This window comes from Coffea arabica, chromosome 4c (assembly GCF_036785885.1).
Source record: "Coffea arabica cultivar ET-39 chromosome 4c, Coffea Arabica ET-39 HiFi, whole genome shotgun sequence".
In the NCBI taxonomy this organism is placed as follows: Eukaryota; Viridiplantae; Streptophyta; class Magnoliopsida; order Gentianales; family Rubiaceae; genus Coffea; species Coffea arabica.
This window is the reverse complement of record NC_092316.1, coordinates 45,936,352-45,946,048: the sequence shown is the minus strand read 5'-3', so window position 1 is coordinate 45,946,048 and position 9,697 is coordinate 45,936,352. Positions and strand designations below refer to the sequence as shown.

The 9,697-nt window shown below is 37.5% G+C and overlaps 1 long non-coding RNA gene across 1 annotated transcript; it reads right to left on the bottom strand.

Moving 5' to 3' along the window:
- Positions 1–1,408: 1,408 nt before the first annotated feature.
- Positions 1,409–3,947, bottom strand: LOC140004991 (uncharacterized). The gene is made up of 2 exons (XR_011812811.1): positions 3,888–3,947; positions 1,409–1,442 (listed from the first exon to the last, which is right to left on the bottom strand). It is a non-coding gene; the product is annotated as an uncharacterized lncRNA (long non-coding RNA).
- Positions 3,948–9,697: the final 5,750 nt, after the last annotated feature.

The following is a 9,697-nucleotide window of genomic DNA, read 5'->3' as shown; positions in this document are numbered from 1 at the left end:
TTAGCACCATTGCTCTTATCTTGGTTTGAACTTAAATGTTTTTTCCTGTGTTCAATGGGTTCTGTTGTGACGGCCCCACTTCTCCCCAAGGCGAACCAAGGGGTATCTGCGGGACGCCTGCCCAACTCTCGCCAGGACTCACGCAAGAAATCTAGCCAAAAACCCTTCCGAAGAATAACCTAATCTATTACAATATCGCTTTCCTCCAAAATGGTCAATAACCAAACCACATTAACTTCAGAGATAACAGCATTTCAATATAGCCAATCGTCGACTCTTAAGAACCTTACGCGTTACAACCCAAGTCTAAAGTCATACCCTTCCAAACATACAAGTTCATACAACATAAATACGAACATACAAGCCGAATATCTGAATCAGGGATTGCACTTTTCCAGCTTCAAGTGGCAATCCAAAGCATCAAGTACACCTAGCTTAGCGTATCTCCAATCCGATGCATGACATAAGTAACATTAGACATTACCAACCGCAAAGCGAAGTCATAGTATTCATTTACATCCATAAGAAAGTCTAAGTAAATTGTAAAGCTCTCAATTTCCAGAACCTGTCAAGGAAAACAAATATACACGGTGAGCCAATCGCTCGTGAGGCCAAGAAAACACACATGCACGCATGTTGTTCAAGTAGAACAATAAGGTTCAAGTAATTTACAATTCAAGCGAGGCAAGTAAACAGAAACAATTCAAGGATATAGGAGCTCTCAGGAGCTATTTTCCACTTGCTTCGCCACGGCTCGATCCGATACCCCCTCACAATGACCCTCCGTCATCCGGGTGGGTATTATATCCTTAGAAACTTCCCTTATTACTTCCTCCGGCCAACAATCCACCCTCTCGGATCCGTAACCAAACACGCACGAAAAGGGTGATACTCGTTGAGTATGCCGAACGAGACCTCAAGAGATCAAGTTTTGATTTTTGAATACATACGAAAAGGGCGATACTCCATGAGTATGCCGAACAAGATCTCAAAAGATCAAGTTATGTTTTGTTGTTCCCTTGGCTTATCAAGCTTCTCAACCAAGCCCATGCCGGCTCGAGTTGCAAGATTGGCTAAGAGAATTTGGGCGTCCCCATAAGTCGAGGAGTTTCACTCCACCCGACAACATGTCACGCACGACACGCACAGCAAGCACAACACGCACGACAACACGACATGTACACGAAAACGGGTATATTTTAGCCGACGAGGTTCACTCAAATCGACTTTGAAAACCAAGTTAATACAAGTAAAGTTCAAGTAAAGGAGAGCGAGTGCGATAAAGTACACACTCGTCCCATCAAGTGATATTCACGTATATAAGCAGGTAAATCAAGTAAACACGACAAGTCATGCACTTGACACTCACAATTCAAGAGTAATTGAGCGAGAGAATCGTTAGTTGTCCTCTCCGGGATTCTCTTCAAGACTAGCTTGAGCACCTGAAGCAATTGACAAGTATTTTTCACTCATAATCACGCATTAATCAAGGAAGGAGTTACACTCATCTAGACTTGTCACTACCTCAAATCAAGAACCTTAGCCACTCCAAATAAAGGTTCAAAAGTGAGGTTTTATTAACACAAGGAAAAATAATTTCCTTCATGAAATCAAGTTTAAAGCGACCAATTATCATCAAGAAGGAATAACGAGTTTTTTCAAAATTTCATTTTCTAAGAAATCGGCAAAATTCAGCTTTGCACGTCAAACTTAGAAAAATCAGGTCTTGCACTGAGTAGGTCCAAAATTGGAAAACTTGGTACCATTGGAAACTACTTCCAGAGTACTAAAAGTTCCTAGAAGACATTTTTCCACGAGTGTAAGTGAAAGGCACTCAAATTTTCGACTCAAAGTTGGTAACTTGAATTACCAAAACAGATTTAAGTTGGTTTTTGGCCAACTTTGGAAGTTCGGCAAAATTCACTTGTTTGGAACTAGCTTTTGAAATTTGGTACTCTTTTAGAGTCACAATCCAAGAGTATAAAAAAACACACGGAATGAGAAACGGAGTTTTGAATATTAAGATATGGCAACTCAAAGTTACCAAGATTCCCTTATGAAACATGGGTTTTTCAAGCTCGAGTCATGAACTTTGGTAATTTATTTGACCCATGAAACGGTCTCAGAATAACACCAAAATTAGCAGTATAATACTACCATATAAGGGTTGTCCCTCTACCAAATTTCATAGAAAAATATTCACGGGAAGTCACTTAACAAAATCACTCAAGTTTCCAAAATTTTTAAGGCAAAGCTGCCTTGTATGTGAAAATTTCCTTTTCTAAGCTTTTGACCAAGGAAAATCCTCTAAACATGGTTCATTTGCATAGAAAAGGTTTAAGGGTCATTCCAGAACAACATTTGTGGTGATTAACACCAAGAGATTTAATTTGCAGGTCTATACCGAGCCTTGCATCAAATCTGCCTAAAAATCAGGGTTTTCAAGGACAGAGCAGGTTTCCAATTTTGATCATAGATCACTCAAATTAACTAGGAATTTAGCATGGTTTATGGCGTTGGAAAACACATTCATAGAGCTATAATTTCACAGAAGAAATCACTTTGAAATTCGGCACACAACTAGCTCGAATTCGAGCCACAAGTTGCAGCCTCATCATTTTGTTCTTGTAAAACAGAGAAACAGGACAGCTGACTTAAAATGGTTGGTTCGGCTCACACACATGGAACCAGAATGTACATTTTATACCGTCGGAAAGGCTGGGATGTCTAGTTTCAAATGCCGCTGACGGCACTTAATTTCGACATCGGAGCACAGATTTATAGCCGAAATACGAAAGCTCGTCAGAGTATTACGGAAACAGTTCCAGATTTACTAGCTTTGTGAAATCATTTTATTCGACCAACCAAATCTCAATATTTTTCAATGAAACTTTGTACACCACATATTCAACATATAAACATAATATACGAGTCATGAAACCCTCAAAATTCTACAAAAAGGGGTGCGATTAAAACAGGGTAAAACTGAACATTTTTGAACTATGCATCCCTTGAAGTCTAGACTAGCTAGATATCATTAATCTAGCTATTTAAACACTAAACTAGCATTATATCCATCATCAAACATTTCATCAACCATCAATTCAAGGGTGGGAGTTCAAAGAGCCCACCATCAAAATTTTCCCAACGTGAAATAAAACGAATAACATGTAATTTTAGCAAATAGATCCACCACAGTAAATCTGTCCTCGGCTAAACAAAATTTCCAGCAGTTCAATAGTCTTGGATCCAATTTTTCCTCGGCTAAAACAGTGTTTTAAGTATTCTATTTTAACATGCAAACACTTAGCTAGATAATTAACATTTCCAGTTCAAGATTAAATTCAAACAACAGTTATAAACATCCCAAAATCCAGAAATTTGTGCAGCTCTTCCTCGGCTAAGCTAGCATGCGACAGATTTCTTGTTTCCTCTTATTATATATATATATTTTTTCTTCTTTAGCCGAACGGATTAGCCTCATGCCAGACTTACACACCTAGTTATTAACTAGTTAATCATAGCTATAAGTTCATATTACTCCAATTTAAACAAGATTAAAGCTGAAATTCTGAATCATCTCACGGCACATTCTATTTTCACCAAAACAGATTTTTTTCTTGCTCTTAATCCCATCAACGCACATAAACACGACATGCAAGTCTTAATCTCCTTGTTTTTACTTAGTTAATCCCAAATTCCTGCTCAGATTATCCCAGGTTATCGAATCAAAGCTGCAAATTTCCCACTCAACTCTCGGCAGTTCCCCATTTGTAAGATTCAGGATTTCCGATACTTTAATCCATCATCCAAGAGCTTGAACATCACATGCAAGCTTATAACAGCATCATCTACCCAAAATCAGCTACTCTAAAGCCGGAAATTACCTTGGTTTGAAGCTTAGCTCACGCAATAAGGTTCTGCAATTTTTTTTCTCTCCTCTTGGCTGCTATCGCACTTGCTGTGGCTGGTCTGGCTCAGGGGTTGCAGCTGTGGTGTTTGTGGTTGGGTCTTATTGCTTAGGAATGACAAGATTGTTTCTTTTCGGTGGTTAGTGGCAGACAAGAACAAATAAGGCTAGTTTCTCTCGGTTTCCTTCCTTTTCTTTCCTTTCGAATTGCAGATTTTAGAATGCAACTCCCTCTCTCGCACTTCGTCGATGATAACAAGGCGAAGTAAAAGCTGTGGTTGAAGCTGAGATAAGGTGGAGGTGATTTGCGGTGAGGGAGAGGTTGAGTGTTTGGGAGGTTGTGTGTTGGAGTGGAGAAAATTGTATTGGCCGAATGGGGTGGTGAGTGATGATGTTGTCAGAGGGTGTTGGATTGCATGGTGATTTGCGAGGTTGTGAGGGTAGTTTAGTCTTTTCACTTTTCCTTCTAATGACCACTTAAGTCCTTAATTCTAACCTAACTCCAAAAATCTATTCTGAATATAAATTAAGCTCCTAATAATGCACTAATCTTGCAAGGTTTCAATTATCGAAATTTTTACGTCCTACACGTATTTAGTATACTTGTATTGTTTTTATCTAAAATATATCGGCCTCGTCTTAACGTGAAATTTCTATTAACATTTAACGTTATTATCTATTTGGAGTTAATTATTGGAATCCAAGTAATTTATTTTAAAGTAGTAAAATTAATCTGCTCAGGTAGTATTAATTTAACATAATGGGGACTAAGTATTTTAATATTTTATGCTGGGGTGCTAAAATTATTCTAACTCTAAAGGTGTTAATTTAGTTTAGCAAAACAAAAGAAATTTCGTAACTTAGAGAAATTATATTATTTTTCACATGAAAATTGTTTTATGCACTTATTTACAAACAAGTGAAAGTAATGCTAAAATTTATTAGAGAATTAGAAATACAAATGAAATATGCAATGTTATTTGTATATATATTTTCAGGGTTCTCACATCTGTCATACTTACAAGCGAGCTGAATTTCAAAATCTTTATTTATTATTGCTTTTTGCTATTAAATCAATCAAAATTAAGCATAGAAAAGTTGAATCATAAACATAAAAAGATAAAGAAATGAAGGAAGGTTTTAACCTCCAGTTGCCAGCTTTGGTCATTTTTTGGTTAGATTGTTTTAACCTTTAGCTCCTTTCTATGGGTTTTTCATACTGGAAACTTAGTTCCATTATCTCCAAATTTTGTTCATGTAACACATTTTCCTGGTCAATTGAAAACAAATAGATGAGCGAGAGGGAGCTCATGGAGCATCTTCTACAAGAGGTGTTTTACACACTTTTCTGTTTTTATTTGTTTTAACAAAATAGATGAGGGAGAGGGAGACGAAAGACGAGAGAGGGAGAGCTTCAAGAGGAGCTCCAATTCCTACAAGGGTTATATTCAGATATCCTCTTCCTGTGTTTCATTGACCGCCAAATTGAGATGTGCTTAGAAGATAGCGCACCCCATCGTATGGCTGGAGCATCCGTGGACACACCACATCAGGTCAGCGCCATTGCTTTTATCGTGGTTTGAACTTAATTTTTTCTTTTTGTGTTCTATGGGTTCTGTCATACTTACAACCTAGCTGAATTTTGAAATCTTTATTTATTATTGCTTTTTAATTTTAAAACCCACCAGAATTAAGCAAAGAAAAGTTGAATCATAAACATAAAAAATGAAGAAAAGAATGAAGCTGTTAACCTCAGGTTGCCAGCTTTGCTATTGTTTTGGTTTGATTGTTTTAACCTTTTGCACCTTTCTATGGGTTTTTCACAGTGGAAATTTAGTTGGATTTCCTCCAAATTTTGTTCATCTAACACATTTCCCTACAAAGTTGAAAAAAAAAATAGATGAGCGAGAGCGAGCTCATGGAGGATCTTGTACAAGAGGAGTTTAACAAACTTATCTGTATTTATTTGTTTTAACAAAAATAGATGAGGGAGAGGCAGATTTTGGAGGATCTTCATGAAGAGCTTCACGCTCAGACGAGAGAGGGAGAGCTTCAAGAGGAGCTCCAATTCCTACAGGAGTTATATTCTGAGATCCTCTTCCTATGTTTCATTGATCGCTAAATTTAGATGTGCCTAGAATATAGCACACCCCATCGTATGGTGGAAGCATCAGTGGACACACCTCATATGGTTAGCACCATTGCTCTTATCTTGGTTTGAACTTAAATGTTTTTTCCTTTGTTCTATGGGTTCTGTCATACTTGCAACCTAACTAAATTTCAAAATCCTTATTATTATTGCCTTTTACTTTTAAAATCAACCAATATTAAGCAAAGAAAACTTCAATCATAAACATAAAAAGATAAAGAAAAGAAGAAAGTTGTTAACCTCAAGTTACCAATTTTACTCTTATTTTGGTTTTATTGTTTTAACCTCTTGCTCCTCTCTATAGGTTTTTCATACTGGAAACTTAGCTGTATTACCTACAAATTTTGTTCATCTAACAGATTTCCCTACTCAATTGAAAAAATAATAAATGAACAAGAGCGAGCGCTTGGAGAATCTTGTACAGGGGGAGTTTAACACTTTTCTGTATTTATTTGTTTTAACAAAAATAGATGTGGGAGAGGCAGATTTTGGACGATCTTCATTAAGAGCTTCACGCCTAAACAAGATAGGGAGAGCTTCAAGAGGAGCTCCAATTCCTGCAGGAGTTATATTCTGAGATTCTCTTCCCGTATTTCATTGATCGCCAAATTGAGATGTGTCTAGTAGATAGCACACCGCTTCGTATGGCAGGAGCATCAGTGGACAAACCTCATCACGTTAGCACCATTGCTCTTATCTTGGTTTGAACTTAAATGTTTTTTCCTGTGTTCAATGGGTTCTGTCAAACTTACAACCCAGCTAAATTTCAAAATATTAGTTTATTATTGCTTTTTGCTTTTAAAATCAACCAAAATTAAGCAACGAAAAGTTGAATCATAAACATAAAAAGATAAAGAAATGAAGGAAGTTGTTAACCTAAAGTTGCCAGCTTTGGTCATATTTTGGTTAGATTGTTTTAACCTTTAGCACCTTTCTATGGGTTTTTCATACTGGAAACTTAGTTCCGTTACCTGCAAATTTTGTTCATCTAACACCTTTTCCTGCTCAATTGACAAAAAATAGATGAGCAAGAGGGAGCTCATGGAGCATCTTGTACAAGAGGTATTTTACACACTTTTCTGTATTTATGTGTTTTAACAAAATAGATGAGGGAGAGGGAGATGAGAGACGAGAGCTGGAGAGCTTCAAGAGGAGCTCCAATTCCTACAGGGGTTATATTCTGATATCCTCTTCCTGTGTTACATTGACCGCCAAATTGAGATGTGCTTAGAAGATAGCACATCCCTTCGTATGGCTGGAGCATACACGAACACACCTCATCAGGTTAGCACCATTGCTTTTATTGTGGTTTGAACTTAATTGTTTCTTTTTGTATACTATAGGTTCCGTCATACTTACAACCAAGATGAATTTCGAAATCTTTATTTATTGTTGTTTTTTACTTTTAAAACCCACCAGAATTAAGCAAAGAAAAGTTGAATCATAAACATAAAAAATGAAGAAAAGAATGAAGCTGTTAACCTCAGGTTGCCAGCTTTGGTCATATTTTGGTTTTATTGTTTTAACCTTTTGCTCCTCTCTATAGATTTTTCATTCTGGAAACTTAGTTGTATTACTTCCAAATTTTGTTCATCTAACAGATATCCCTACTCAATTGAAAAAAATAATAAATGAGCAAGAGCGAGCTCGTGAAGGATCTTGCACAGGGGGAGTTTAACACTTTGCTACATTTATTTGTTTTAACAAAAATAGATGTGGGAGAGGCAGGTTTTGGAGGATCTTCAAGAAGACCTTCACGCCTAAAAGAGATAGCGGGAGCTTCAAGAGGAGCTCCAATTCCTACAGAAGTTATATTCTGCGATCCTCTTCCTGTGTTTCCTTGATCGCCAAATTGAGATGTGCCTAGTATATAGCACACCCCTTCGTATGGCAGGAGCATCAGTGGACAGACCTCATCAAGTTAGCACCATTGCTCTTATCTTGGTTTGAACTTAAATATTTTTTCCTTTGTTGAATGGGTTCAGTCATTCTTACAAGCTAGCTGAATTTCAAAATCTTTATTTATTATTGGTTTTTGCCTTTAAAACCCACCAGAATTAAGCAAAGAAAAGTTGAATCATAAACCTGTAAAGATAAAGAAAAGACGAAAGTTGTTAACCTCAAGTTGCCAATTTTGCTCTTATTTTGGTTTTATTGTTTTAACCTCTTGCTCCTCTCTATAGGTTTTTCATACTGGAAACTTAATTGTATTACCTCCAAATTTTCTACATCTAACACATTTTCCTGCACAATAGAAAAAAAATAGATGAGCTAGAGAGATCTCATGGAGCATCTTGTACAAGAGGTGTTTTACAAACTTTTTTGTATTAATTTGTTTTAACAAAATAGATGAGGGAGAGGGAGACGAGAGAGGGAGAGCTTCAAGAGGACCTCCAATTCCTACAGGGGTTATATTCTGGTATCCTCTTCCTGTGTCTCATTGACCGCCAAATTGAGATGTACTTAGAAGATAGCACACCCCTTCGTATGGCTGGAGCATCCGTGGACACACCTCATCAGGTTAGCACCATTGCTTTTATCATGGTTCGATCTTAATTGTTGTTTTTGTGTTCTATGGGTTCTGTCATACTTACAACCTAGATTAATTTTGAAATCTTTATTTATTATTGCTTTTTACTTCTAAAACCCACCAGAATTAAGCAAAAAATAGTTGAATCATAAACATAAAAAATGAAGAAAAGAATGAAGCTGTTTACCTCAGGTTGCCAGCTTTGCTATTGTTTTGGTTTGATTGTTTTAACCTTTTGCACCTTTCTGTGGGTTTTTCATAGTGCAAATTTAGTTGGATTTCCTCCAAATTTTGTTCATCTAACACATTTCCCTGCTTAGTTGAAAAAAAATAGATGAGCGAGAGCGAGCTCTTGGAGGATCTTGTACAAGAGGAGTTCACCACACTTTTCTGTATTTATTTGTTTTAACAAAAATAGATGAGGGAGAGGCAGATTTTCGAGGATCTTCATGAAGAGCTTCACGCTCAGACAAGAGAGGGAGAGCTTCAAGAGGAGCTCCAATTTCTACAGGAGTTATATTCTGAGATCCTCTTCCTGTGTTTCATTGATCGCCAAATTGAGATGTGTCTAGAAGATAGCACACCCCTTCGTATGGCAGGAACATCAGTGGATACACCTCATAAGGTTAGCACCATTGCTCTTATCTTGTTTTGAACTTAAATGTTTTTCCATTGTTCTATGGGTTCTGTCATACTTTTTTTTTTTTTTTGAAAGTTTGTTTTATTCATAAAAGAGGAGTACTACTCCCTTACAGTTGAGATCCTAAGAGATGGTACTTGCTGCCTATCTAGGAGCACTGGGGCCTTGACAGTTGGAGGCAGCTCCTCCATCCCTCGAAATAGGGTGTCTGATGGGAGATCCAGTGCTGCCAGCCTATCCGCTACAGAGTTCTCCTCTCGGAAGACATGAGTCAAAGTTGCCTTACCTATCTTGAGTGCCCGTCTTATCCGACATATGATGTTGCAGACTGGCCATGACGCCACCGCACCAGACGCTATCAACCGAACCAAGACTTGCGAGTCAACTTCCACCTGAAACGATTCCAACCCCCTTTCCAAACAGAGCTGGAGGCCATGTAACAAAGCCAGGCCTTCCGCCATAAGCACC